Consider the following 13,956-nt stretch of genomic DNA (forward strand, 5'->3'; position numbering starts at 1 on the left):
TGAAGTAATCCTTGATCCTGTATTGTTTCCCTGATTGTGGATGATGTAAAGTGCTGCCCCTAATGATGTTATTACACTGGTGGCACTGAGACATGGGAAAGTCCCCATTCTTGGTGTGGATAGGAATCTTTGTCGAGGTCTGGTGTTTGTGGTGCCAATATCGGCATGTACCAGTCGATCCCGGATGTTGGGTGCCCTTTTATAGCAGGGTAAGAAGGGGACCGTGAAACCGGGGACGGAGGGGTACGCAGTTTGGAGTATGTTCCAGTGTTGTCTGATTTTCCTGTGTAGTATGAAAGCCATGGGGTGGTAGGTATGTACAAATGGGATGCGGTTATTGGAGGGGTAGCGGGGCGGAGTGGTTCCCTCCAATGCTTTAGATAGAGTGTCTATCGGGTACCCTCTATCCACAAATTTATTCTGCATCTCATGTAGTCTCTGGCTTTGAATGGCAGGGTTGCTTACTATACGCTGAACACGACGAAATTGTGACTTGGGAACCGAAGAGAATATGGATCTGGGGTGTGAGCTAGAGAAATGTAGAAGACCATTTCTGTCAGTGGGTTTAACGTAAAGGTCTGATGAGAGATAGCCAGACTCATCTTTGATGATGGTCGTGTCTAGGAAATTGATAGATTCTTTATTAGACGTGATGGTAAATCGAAGGCCCTCCCAGGCAGAATTGAGTGATTCAAAGAATTCTGTAAGGGTTTCAGGGGGCCCCCTCCATATGCAAAAAATATCGTCAATGTAGCGTTTCCAGGTCACAGAATGGGTCTGGAAGAGTGGATGGGTGTATATCACCTCCTCCTCTAATGCAGCCATGTAGCAGTTTGCATATGGGGGGGCCACATTAGAGCCCATAGCAGTACCCTGTTTTTGTAAAATGAATGTGTCTTGGAAGAGGAAATAGTTCTTTAAGACCAAGTTTAGGAGATCAAGACTAAGGTGGCTGACTTCAGCTGGTGTCTCCGAATTTGCTATTAATTTTTTAACACATTGGATCCCTTTTACATAAGGTATAGATGTATATAAGTTATTAACGTCCAGTGTGACCAGTAAGGAATCAGGATTCATCTGTTTAATGTCTCGAATGATAGTGAGAAAAGCACTAGTGTCCAGAACGAAGGATTTCGTTTTCTTGACTAACAGGGTCAGAATTTTTTCCAAAAAAATGGATAAAGGAGACCAAATCGATTCTGTGGAGGCCACGATGGGCCGGCCTGGGGGATTTTCCAGGTTCTTATGAATTTTGGGCAATGTATAAAAGACTGGGATGATAGGGAATTTTTTGATGTCTGCTGGTTTCCATCAGCAGAGGGCAGTGATGATATCATGGAGTCCTGTGATGTCATACATGGTTTCCACCAGCAGAGGGCAGTGATGATATCATGGAGTCCTGTGATGTCATACATGGTTTCCACCAGCAGAGGGCAGTGATGATATCATGGAGTCCTGTGATGTCATACATGGTTTCCTCCAGCAGAGGGCAGTGCTATGAGCATATTACTGGTGACATCATGGAGTCCTGTGATGTCATACATGGTCTTCACCAGCAGAGGGCAGTGTTGTGAGCATATTACTGGTGACATCATGGAGTCCTGTGATGTCACACACAGCAGAGTGAGTCGTATATGTGATCGCAATAAGCGGTACCTATGTCGGGGCAGTGATGTCTTCTCCCTGCCATGTAGAGCTCACTGTCTGCTTCCCTTTATTGCTGCCGCAGACTCCGGCGTTTCAAGGGTTACAACAGACCGAGAGACCTGCGCACACGCTGCATCCCCAAAGACCTTCCAACATGGCTGCCCGCGAACGGCAGAGAAAGCGATGGTGACGTGCGGTGGCGAGGAGGGCCGCAGCTGTGAGACGCAGCCCGGGGTCACGGTGAGACCTGGTTTGTATGATGGAGACCTCCGCAGATATTGGTGGGGGTGGGGAAGGTCTCAGCTGTGCAGTTGGACACGTCGGGGGTGTTTATTAGCCGGGGCTGGGGGCACCTCCACATCATCGCGCGTCTCTGGGTTTGTCCTAGAAGTAGTGACAGATGTCACAAGCACTTAGGATCCTGGCACTAGCACCGTCCAATGGTGACTTCCCACTAGAGGGGACAGACAGACCCCTATCCTTCCTCCCCACACTCTCATCTTCTCCTTCCATCTCTGCTCAGCACATCTGAGATCGGTGGTACCCAGGGGACCGGGGCTCATCTGCTGCCTGCGTCCCTCCCCTCCTCCTCACTCTCCGTCACCAGCTCCGCAGCGACCCTTTTATCTCCATGTCATCTCCCTGCCCTGGACAGGAGGTCAGACGCACAGCACTACGGGATCCCGGTGGTCCGAATCAGCCATCCGCCCCCAGCGTGGTCCCCCCGGAGTCCCAGGTGAGACGTCTTCTATCTGAGGGCGACATCCTGCGTCCATCTCTGAATCATGCTTACAATCTGTGAATGACTCGTCTCCGGCGCAGCACCCCAGAATCCGCAGCCGGCCTGACAACCTCGTACCTTCCCGGAGGTGAGTGACAGCGACAACCTGTGACCTACAGGCCACTTACAAGGGAGGGGCAGGGACAGACCGGGGAACACGCGTCCATCACCGCACACTGAGCAGACCGTCCAGTCTACAGGAAAGGCAACCACACGTAATGTATATTGATGGATCAGCGGCGTCGCGCCAAGAGGCCGCCCACCTGTACCACCTCCAGGAAAGCTGTCCTGGGGGGATTCATATGTAGTGTGGTACAATCCGGTACTCTGCCACCACCGATGATGCATACAACCTAATGTGACAGTGATCGATCAGTGATCGGGTACTGATGAGTCTATCATTGGTCAGTGATACTTGATTGATCAGTGATCAAGTAGTGATCATTCTTCGATTGGTCAGTGATACATGATCGGTTCAGGACTTTGGCTCGGCCCCCCGTTTTGTGCAGGCAGGCAGGTGTTACATCTTCCAGTATCTATAGGTACACCACTCGTGAAATTACCACCATTCATTTGTGAGGGTGCGGACAGAGGAAAGGAAGAGAGAGCACCTTCACCTTCGGTCAGTGGGAAGGACCCCACAGGGTGTCCTCTGTGACTCTCCTATGAGGCCATCCAAGGATCACACTTTACATTCGGTATCTCATGGCCTCCGTCTAACAGTGGTCAATGTTGATTATAGCAAATAAGGGGGCTCTACAGCTTGTGTGCAGCGGCTGGTGTTACCGGTCTGCTATGCTGAAGAATTCTTCGCTCAATTATCTTCCCTCCAGTTCTCCTTCTCCTCAAAGATTCCCATTAGATCCGCAGACATGTCCCCCCTGCGTTATTCTGGGCCAGATCCAGGGTACGCTTCTGTATCCGTAGGTTCGCATCAGTCCGTGCCCCAAATCCAGGACCAGGCAGTGAGATGTCTTGATAAAGAATGCACCCATCATACAATCTGAGACTTTCTAGATCACTCCTGGATTAGGAAGTCCTAGTTGTCAGCCTCCAGTAGGCAGCGCCTTGCTCACGTCTTCCTCAGTTTAGTTATTAGAATGATGGCATGAGCCACTCAAAAACTATTGGTGACACTCTGAGGACACAAGCTCTGAACATGGGACCTCAATGAGGAATCTGCCCATCTCCAGCAGAAATCAATCTAAAGATGGCGGCATGGGAATATGCAGTGCCATGTAGGAAGCCATCCTCTATCCTCAACCAGGTAAGGCATAATGGTGAGCGAGACTTCTCCACCGCAGATCCTGACACTCGTGTCACGGCCTCTGGAGGTAGTAGAGGCTGCGCCTGCTTAGTTAGCATTTTTTACATTAGGAATGTCACCTCCACTTGTTCAGTTCTTACAAACCTCCTCAGCCTCAATTTATCACATATATCCAACTCTGAGACATCTAGACCGTGCCTCACCTCGGATGTAGCAGACACCATCTCCAGCACAGGAGCTGCGGCCTGTGATCCAGAGCTGGACAGTGAAGACAGGTGATGACACTGGGGACTGAGGCAGGTGATGACACTGGGGACTGAGGCAGGTGATGACACTGGGGACTGAGGCAGGTGATGACACTGGGGACTGAGGCAGGTGATGACACTGGGGACTGAGGCAGGTGATGACACTGGGGACTGATGCCCTGGACTGTAATTAGCTGGACACAGACCAGCAATGTGTCTTCACCACCAGGGAGAAATAAAATACACCAAGAAAAATTACAGCAAAAAAACAACTATATGACCCAAAGTTGAGAGTTGCCAATACTTTAATGAAAACATATAAAGATAAGTGCACGCAACAATAATAAAAACAAGACACACCACAGATGAAAAAGGGGGTGGAGTGCATGGACCCATAGTATATATAAGATAACAGCTATATCATTCAAATGGCTCACATAGGCATATATTTAATAATCAGTATAAAATTCAAGATATTAAATACATAGAGCAACAGAGAAAATATAGGTATACTTATTACAGAGAATAATAACAATCCATAAATATATAAATAATTAAATAAATAAATAACCTCTGTTGATCTATTATCCCAGTACAATTACATATATAGATACCAATGCCCAAAAGGACTATTGATCAGTGGTCCAGGCACCCACCACACACCCGACGCGCGTTTCGCACAGGAAATGCTTCATCCAGGGGTGATGGAACCACCAGGGAGGACAGAGCTTCCTCCTACATGATGGACAATAACAGTCCTGGCTGGGAATTGTCTTAGCAAATCCAAGATCCAAAGTCAGGTCTCCACAGGGGTCCGAAATACCATATTCTGTAGACCGACCCTCAGCCCTGTTCTTGACTACTCAAAGGGAACTAAAGCACACAGCTCTTCCCCTGGAGATGACTGGAAGCCACACTATTGAATATGGATTATACAGTATATTGCGTTGCTCCTGAGCTCTTTCGTGCCTCTCCTCTGAGCACAAGCAGAGTTCTTCAGTAAGTGATTAGCCTGAGGTGTTCAGGCCTCAGGGCCTCATGTTCTTGAACATTTCCCCTCTGTATGACAGGGTGGACTCTCGGAGTGATGAGCTGGAAGAGGACATGATCAGGCCATATTGAATGGACCCTCCCTGTGACACCGCAGCATGCCATGGCTGTACTGGTGGAGATGACCAAGAAATGCAAAGCTCACAGTAAAACATTCCTCCCATCTTCTGGATTCTCATGAATTCTTCCAGAGTGATCCCAAACAGGCCTGAGATTAAGATAAAACTGGTACAATGAGAAACTGCCATCGCCCTCCTTAGGGGACTTAGGGGATGGCAGGAAGAGGCTAAGAGGGATTTTCCTTCCACAAGAACCTTATAATTTATCGAGGTCCCAGAAAATGCTGTGCCGTTACCGCATCGGTCCTCATGGCTGCAACTTTGGGAAACAACTTGTGGTATTGTAAGAGGAGGACGGCTAGAAGTCACTGTACTCGCTGTAGTGTGCACCATGGATACACCAGCTCCTCGAGAAGATACCAGCCCAGCGGGAACCGTTCAGTGTGGCTTTATATACCGTCATCCAATATGGAGGCGCTTGTACGTTTAATGTTGCCCAACAGGAATACTTTTCAACAATCGTACAGTCTGTGATCTCTCTACCATTTCTAACGTCCCTGAGCGTACGTTGCCACTGGGCATTACACCCACTGTGTCAAAGGCAATTACTTTTTTCTGGTTCTAGAGCGACCTACACTTACTCCAGTGCCTACTCCAGGTCCTTGACCCCACAACGTGCACTGTAGGTGCTCAGCCTGACAGTGTCCACCACAGGTCCTCGCCCCAACAGTGCCCACACCAGGTGTCCCACAGTGCCCACTGCAGGTGTTCAGCCCTACAGTATCCACCGCAGGTCCTCGCCCAAACAGTGCCCACACCAGGTGTCCCACAGTGCCCACTGCAGGTGCTCAGCCTGACAGTGTCCACCGCAGGTCCTCGCCCCAACAGTGCCCACACCAGATGTCCCACAGTGCTCACTGCAGGTGCTCATCCCTACAGTGTCCACCGCAGGTCCTCGCCCAAACAGTGCCCACACCAGGTGTCCCACAGTGCCCACTGCAGGTGCTCAGCCTGACAGTGTCCACCGCAGGTCCTCGCCCCAACAGTGCCCACACCAGATGTCCCACAGTGCTCACTGCAGGTGCTCATCCCTACAGTGTCCACCGCAGGTCCTCACCCAAACAGTGCCCACACCAGATGTCCCACAGTGCCCACTGCAGGTGCTCAGCCCTACAGTATCCACCACAGGTCCTCACCCCAACAGTGCCCACACCAGATGTCCCACAGTACCCATCGCAGGTCCTCGCCTTCCACAGAGCCCACTGCAGGTCCTCGCCCCTAAAGAGCCCGCTGTATGTCCTCGGCCCCCACAGTTCCTACTTTCACAATCAAATGGTCCCATACTGAATTTACATTGCAGGTACTCGTTCTCACCGTGACACTTGCACAACTGGATAGTCTCCATCTTGATCACAAGTCTCTTCCATATTTCTTTTGCCCACTGGCTACTTCAGGTTCTGCTATCTGTTCCTCTGCTGCTTTTTGGCTGCATGCACATGTCTTTGGATGTGATAGCTGCTTCAGATGGCTTGCAGTTGCACTCACTTTCGCAGAATGCATTTACGTTCCTTCTTTGGGTTACTATCTCCTCTTAGGGAGAAACTTTACATCAGGGTTGTTTCTTCCCCTTCTCCATTACTGGCAGCCGATTTCATGATAGTCACAGGTGCAATCTCCCCTGAGTAACCTGGTGCAGCACACAGTTCAAGATGTTTCCATTACTCATCTGTTAGACTTAGCTCAGTAACATGACTGCTGCTCACCACACAGGCCCTCTGCCACTGACAATGTACTTAAGGGAACTCAGCCCTAGACAACATAGACATGCGCACTGAGCATACAGCATATACTAGCGCAATGAGTGTACAACCTAGCTAAGGGCACTGAGTGTACAACATAGACAAGGGTACTGAGCGTACAACATAGACAAGGGCACTGAGCGTACAACATAGACAAGGGCACTGAGCGTACAACATAGACAAGGGCACTGAGCGTACAACATAGACAAGGGCACTGAGCGTACAACATAGACAAGGGCACTGAGCGTACAACATAGATAAGGGCACTGAGCGTACAACATAGACAAGGGCACTGAGATAACAACATAGACAAGGGCACTGAGTGTACAACATAGATAAGGGCACTGAGCGTACATGTAACATCCCTGGTGGCGTGCTTGCATGGTGCACCACCTCCCACCATGCAAGACCACAATCTTACCCATCAGTCCAGCCTGCAAACCTTGCTCCAGTTCATGCTGTGTGCATGTCTCTTGTCTGATTGCTTAGGGCGGCGGCCCGGTTACTTCTTGATTCTTATAGCTGCTGTGGGCGCGCTCCTAATGCGTCCCCAGCCTATTGCTGTGAGTCACTGGATATTTAAACCCCCTCCACCCAGAAGGAGAGGCCTGAGCAACACTAACTATCAGTGTGCTCCTTGCCTCTGAGTTGCCAGGTCTTGTCCTGTATCTTGTCTGTTTCTGCCACCCTGGGGGCTGCATACCCAGGCCTGTTATCTATGACTTCTAGTCTGTTTCCGCCACTCTGGGGGCTGTATACCCAGGCACGTTCTTGTATGTCCTTGCAGTAGCAGTTCCTGTCTGAACTGTATCTAGCCTGTTACCTGTTTGTCTCTATGTCCGTACCTTCCTTTTTCCTGCAGTATCTGAACCTGCACCTAACTCCAACTCGTTGTCTCTGTACTTCTGTTTGTGAGTTTTGTGTTCACTCGCTACTTCATTGTAAGTACCTTGTGTGTATCTGGTTCTGCTTGTCCCTTTTCCCTTCCTCCGTATCTACCTCCTGTGTTCTAGCCATCTTCCTGTATTTTCCAGTCTGTTCCATGTGAACAGAGCCCTGTCCTCTCTGCCTGCACCTTCAGCCCTGATCTGCTCTGCTTGCTCACCGCGCCAGCGGTTTCTCTCTGCTCTGCCTTGCCCACCGCTCCGGCGACTTCTCTCTGCTCTGCCTTGCCCACCGCTCCGGTGGTTCCTCTCTGCTCTGCCTTGTCCACCGCACCTGCGGTTTCGCTCTGCTCTGCTTGTTCACCGCACCAGCGGTTCCTCTCTGCTCTGTCCACCGCTCCGGCGGTTCCGCTCTGCTTTGCCTTGCCCACCGCTCCAGCGGTTCCTCTCTGCTCTGCCTTGTCCACCGCACCTGCGGTTTCGCTCTGCTCTGCTTGCTCACCGTACCGGCGGTTCCTCTCTGCTCTGTCCACCACTCCAGTGGTTCCGCTCTGCTCTGCCTTCTCCTCCGCTCCTGCGGTTTCACTTTACTCTGCTTGTCTACCGCATCGGCGGCTCTGTTCCTGTCTCCCAGTCTGTACTGGACCCTATCCAGCCTGCGCTCCAACCTGCTAGTACCTTCCTGTCTGCACTCCAGCTGTGCTTGCCAGTATCTCCCTGTCTGCACTCCATCCGTTCTTGCCAGTACCCACCTGTCTGCATACCAGCCGTTCTTGCCAGTGCCCACCTGTCTGCATACCAGCTGTGCTTGCCAGTGCCCACCTGTCTGCATACCAGCCGTGCTTGCCAGTACCCATCTGTCTGCATACCAGCCGTGCTTACCAGTATCCACCTGTATGCATACCAGCCGTGCCTGCCAATACCCACCTGTCTGTATGCCAGTCTAACCTGCCTGTTCCTGCATTCCCCGGTGTGGGTCAACAGCTGTGACCGGGGTCTGACCTGGAGTAGCACCTTGTCCCTCTGCTCGGTTCCTCCTTGGTTCAAGGAGTCGACTGAGCCGCCGTGCGACCTTGGTCGGATGGGGTTGATACTTAGTTACACCCCTCCAGGCACTCCTCGATTCATGGTACAGTGGGATCACTAATCACGCTCACGCCAGTCAGTCCGGGCGTGAGCGTAACAGTACAACATAGACAAGGGCACTGAGCGCACAACATAGACAAGGGCACTGAGTGTACAACATAGATAAGGGCACTGAGCGTACAACATGGATAAGGGCACTGAGCATACAACATAGACAAGGGCACTGAGCGCACAACATAGACAAGGGCACTGAGCGCACAACATAGACAAGGGCACTGAGCATACAACATAGACAAGGGCACTGAGCGTACAACATAGACAAGGGCACTGAGCGTACAACATAGACAAGGGCACTGAGCGTACAACATAGACAAGGGCACTGAGCGTACAACATAGACAAGGGCACTGAGCGTACAACATAGACAAGGGCACTGAGCGTACAACATAGACAAGGGCACTGAGCGTACAACATAGACAAGGGCACTGAGCGTACAACATAGACAAGGGCACTGAGCGTACAACATAGGCAGGCGCACTGAATGTAAAATGTAGACGAGCGCACTGAGTGTATAACATAGGCGACTGCACTTAGCGCAAAACATAAATGAGCGCATTGAGCATAAAACTAAGATAAGTGCACTACGGGTAAAACATAGATGAGGACACTGAGAGTAAAATATAGATGGGCGCACAGAGCTTGTGTTCTCTTCGGCTGAATAACAAAGTGACAAACACACTGATATCACAGGATAAATGCCCAGGCCTTTTTATACAACCTATAGAAGAATACACAACTAACTATTTAGATTTTTAATAATCATTTTATTTATACCATATGAAAAAATTAAAAACAAGGAACAGGAAAAAAGCCACCTATAAGTGGAGTAAAAAATGTGGGTAAGAAAGTGGCTAAATAAAATGAAGAATGATTTGTTAGAAATGACAGGGTACTCTGTCTAATAATTTAATGATGCCAATATAAATTAATCATCATAGCACCATTCATATTGAATACATATCAAGTGAACATAAACAAACAGCTATTAGTAGTTCAAAAACCTATATATATAATTTACTTGCTCAATTTTATACCGTATTATGCTAGATAAGGTCACCAAGTACATAAATAACATGCCAAGTGCTACATATACTACTGCTTATCATTCATATAAGTAGAGCAAAATAAACTAAAGTAGGAAGTGATAGTAATAAAGTAGATCATAAATGGTAGTTAGAGTATAGACCATATAAGTAGGCACATAAAGTGCCAATGCTTACTGAAATAGCTGCTGCTCAGTTTATGTACACCCGCCACCTTACACATGAGGTTATGAAAAGCTTCCGCCTCCACGAGCCTAAAAGGCCACATTTCAATTGCAAACAGCTGTCAAAAAATTGGCAGTATAGTATTGCAGCCTGTGGGTGGGTGGGTGGGTGGCTGCATACTTGCGCTTGCATTCCAAGGAATGGGGTAGGGACAACTGAACGCTGCGCTGGTACAAGGACGTGGACGGTGACTGTTGCAAGTCTGCAATGAAGGTGCATGGCGGGAGGCATCTTCGCATGCGCCAATGATCACTTCTGATGGGCACACTTTTAAGCAGTGACCTGGGTTGGGTGTCAGATGCTTCCAGGGGTCTTCCCCATGCTGTTCCCATGTCTTTTTAGCACTGTATGCATGTGTCACACAGCACATGGCCAGATAAGGTTGTAAAATGTTAAAATGACATTTCCCAGTGAATGCATTTGTCACGGTTGAAAGCAATGCAAAAGTGCAAAAACGCATAAAAAACGCTACGTGTGAACATAATCCAAGGTGTGGAGGAGTATTTTTTTTTTGTATATTTATTTTGCCTTATATACAAGTCATTACCCTGGAAAGGATGTTCCTTAACATATTTCACAGGAAAATCCATTTTGGATTCGTTTTTGTATGTTATTGTGAGTCCGTAAAAGTGGTGTAATACTCTGACAACATTGTTGACAGCAGTGACCTGGGAGTAGAAAAATGCTCGAGTTTCCCACAGACTTACATTGTGCTCGTTGCTCGGACCAAGCACCGGAGTATTCCAATGTGCTCGACCCGAGGAACGAGTACCCGAGCATTTTAGTTCTCACTCATCACTCATCACTAATCAGATCCTGTAATCAGAGCTTCATATGTCAGATCCTGTAATCACAGAGCTCCATAGATCAGATCCTGTAATCACAGAGCTCCATAGGTCAGATCCTGTAATCACAGAGCTCCATAGGTCAGATCCTGTAATCAGAGCTCCATAGATCAGATCCTGTAATCACAGAGCTCCATAGGTCAGATTCTGTAATCACAGAGCTCCATAGGTCAGATCCTGTAATCACAGAGCTCCATAGGTCAGATCCTGTAATCACAGAGCTCCATAGGTCAGATTCTGTAATCACAGAGCTTCATAGGTCAGATTCTGTAATCACAGAGCTCCATAGGTCAGATCCTGTAATCACAGAGCTCCATAGGTCAGATCCTGTAATCACAGAGCTCCATAGGTCAGATCCTGTAATCACAGAGCTCCATAGGTCAGATCCTGTAATCACAGAGCTCCATAGGTCAGATCCTGTAATCACAGAGCTCCATAGGTCAGATTCTGTAATCACAGAGCTCCATAGGTCAGATTCTGTAATCACAGAGCTCCATAGATCAGATCCTGTAATCACAGAGATCCATAGGTCAGATCCTGTAATCACAGAGATCCATAGGTCAGATCCTGTAATCACAGAGCTCCATAGATCAGATCCTGTAATCACAGAGATCCATAGGTCAGATACTGTAATCACAGAGCTCCATAGGTCAGATCCTGTAATCACAGAGCTCCATAGATCAGATCCTGTAATCACAGAGCTCCATAGATCAGATCATGTAATCACAGAGCTCCATTGGTCAGATCCTGTAATCTCAGAGCTCCATAGGTCAGATCCTGTAATCACAGAGCTCCATAGGTCAGATCCTGTAATCAGAGCTCCATAGGTCAGATTCTGTAATCACAGAGCTCCATAGGTCAGATCCTGTAATCACAGAGCTCCATTGGTCAGATCCTGTAATCACAGAGCTCCATTGGTCAGATCCTGTAATCTCAGAGCTCCATAGGTCAGATCCTGTAATCACAGAGCTCCATAGGTCAGATCCTGTAATCAGAGCTCCATAGGTCAGATCCTGTAATCAGAGCTCCATAGATCAGATCCTGTAATCACAGAGCTCCATAGGTCAGATTCTGTAATCACAGAGCTCCATAGGTCAGATTCTGTAATCACAGAGATCCATAGGTCAGATCCTGTAATCACAGAGCTCCATAGATCAGAACCTGTAATCACAGAGCTCCATAGGTCAGATCCTGTAATCACAGAGCTCCATAGGTCAGATCCTGTAATCACAGAGCTCCATAGGTCAGATCCTGTAATCACAGAGCTCCATAGATCAGATCCTGTAATCACAGAGATCCATAGGTCAGATCCTGTAATTACAGAGATCCATAGGTCAGATCCTGTAATCACAGAGCTCCATAGATCAGATACTGTAATCACAGAGATCCATAGGTCAGATACTGTAATCACAGAGATCCATAGGTCAGATACTGTAATCACAGAGATCCATAGATCAGATCCTGTAATCACAGAGCTCCATAGATCAGATCCTGTAATCACAGAGCTCCATAGATCAGATCATGTAATCACAGAGCTCCATTGGTCAGATCCTGTAATCTCAGAGCTCCATAGGTCAGATCCTGTAATCACAGAGCTCCATAGGTCAGATCCTGTAATCAGAGCTCCATAGATCAGATCCTGTAATCACAGAGCTCCATAGGTCAGATTCTGTAATCACAGAGCTCCATAGGTCAGATCCTGTAATCACAGAGCTCCATAGGTCAGATTCTGTAATCACAGAGATCCATAGGTCAGATCCTGTAATCACAGAGCTCCATAGATCAGAACCTGTAATCACAGAGCTCCATAGGTCAGATCCTGTAATCAGAGCTCCATAGATCAGATCCTGTAATCACAGAGCTCCATAGGTCAGATTCTGTAATCACAGAACTCCATAGGTCAGATCCTGTAATCACAGAGATCCATAGGTCAGATCCTGTAATCACAGAGCTCCATACATCAGATCCTGTAATCGCAGAGCTCCATACATCAGATCCTGTAATCACAGAGCTCCATAGATCAGATCCTGTAATCACAGAGCTCCATAGATCAGATCCTGTAATCACAGAGCTCCATAGGTCAGATCCTGTAATCACAGAGATCCATAGGTCAGATCCTGTAATCACAGAGATCCATAGATCAGATCCTGTAATCACAGAGCTCCATAGGTCAGATCCTGTAATCACAGAGCTCCATAGATCAGATCCTGTAATCACAGAGCTCCATAGATCAGATCCTGTAATCACAGAGCTCCGTTTGTCAGATCCTGTAATCTCAGAACTCCATAGATCAGATCCTGTAATCACAGAGCTCCATAGATCAGATCCTGTAATCACAGAGCTCCGTTTGTCAGATCCTGTAATCTCAGAGCTCCATAGGTCAGATCCTGTAATCACAGAGCTCCATAGATCAGTTCCTGTAATCACAGAGCTCCGTTTGTCAGATCCTGTAATCTCAGAGCTCCATAGGTCAGATCCTGTAATCACAGAGCTCCATAGGTCAGATCCTGTAATCTCAGAGCTCCATAGGTCAGATCCTGTAATCGCAGAGCTCCATAGGTCAGATCCTGTAATCACAGAGCTCCATATGTCAGATCCTGTAATCACATAGCTCCATAGATCAGTTCCTGTAATCACAGAGCTCCATAGATCAGATCCTGTAATCTCAGAGCTCCATTGGTCAGTTCCTATACGCCAGCCCCTTCCCTGCCTGGTATATAAAGGCTCACACGGCAGGATACTGTCCTCTGAGAAGAGCAACCTTCAGATTTGAGTCTGTTCTGAACAGGGTTCACAATAGATGGCTCCGAAGTCGGCAGCACGATCACAGGGTTCAGCCGCATGGTCACAGGGCCTAGGGACAGCTCTCTGCAGACAGGTTCTGTGTAAGGTTATGACGCGCCCCCTGGGCCGTGGGGTACTCGGTGCCGGGCTGGTCGTTGCTAGGGGACATGTCACAGTGGCAGT

At 48.4% G+C, this 13,956-nt stretch overlaps 1 protein-coding gene across 4 annotated transcripts in view; it reads left to right on the forward strand.

Moving 5' to 3' along the window:
- Positions 1-1,553: 1,553 nt before the first annotated feature.
- NHLH2 (nescient helix-loop-helix 2) overlaps positions 1,554-13,956 on the forward strand; it is a 31,875-nt gene continuing 19,472 nt past the window's right edge. The window contains exons 1-2 of one of the 4 annotated variants that reach the window (XM_073668779.1): positions 1,554-1,623; positions 1,730-1,887. The gene's annotated coding sequence lies outside the window, so the exon portion shown is untranslated. Of the gene's footprint in view, positions 1,898-2,302; positions 2,517-13,956 lie in introns of those variants that run through there. The other 3 variants (XM_073668782.1, XM_073668781.1, XM_073668780.1) reach the window with 3 other exon arrangements.

The sequence above is a fragment of the Phyllobates terribilis genome, unplaced genomic scaffold (genome assembly GCF_046119375.1).
Source record: "Phyllobates terribilis strain yellow unplaced genomic scaffold, ASM4611937v1 Scaffold_2__4_contigs__length_985480577, whole genome shotgun sequence".
Taxonomy (NCBI): domain Eukaryota; kingdom Metazoa; phylum Chordata; class Amphibia; order Anura; family Dendrobatidae; genus Phyllobates; species Phyllobates terribilis.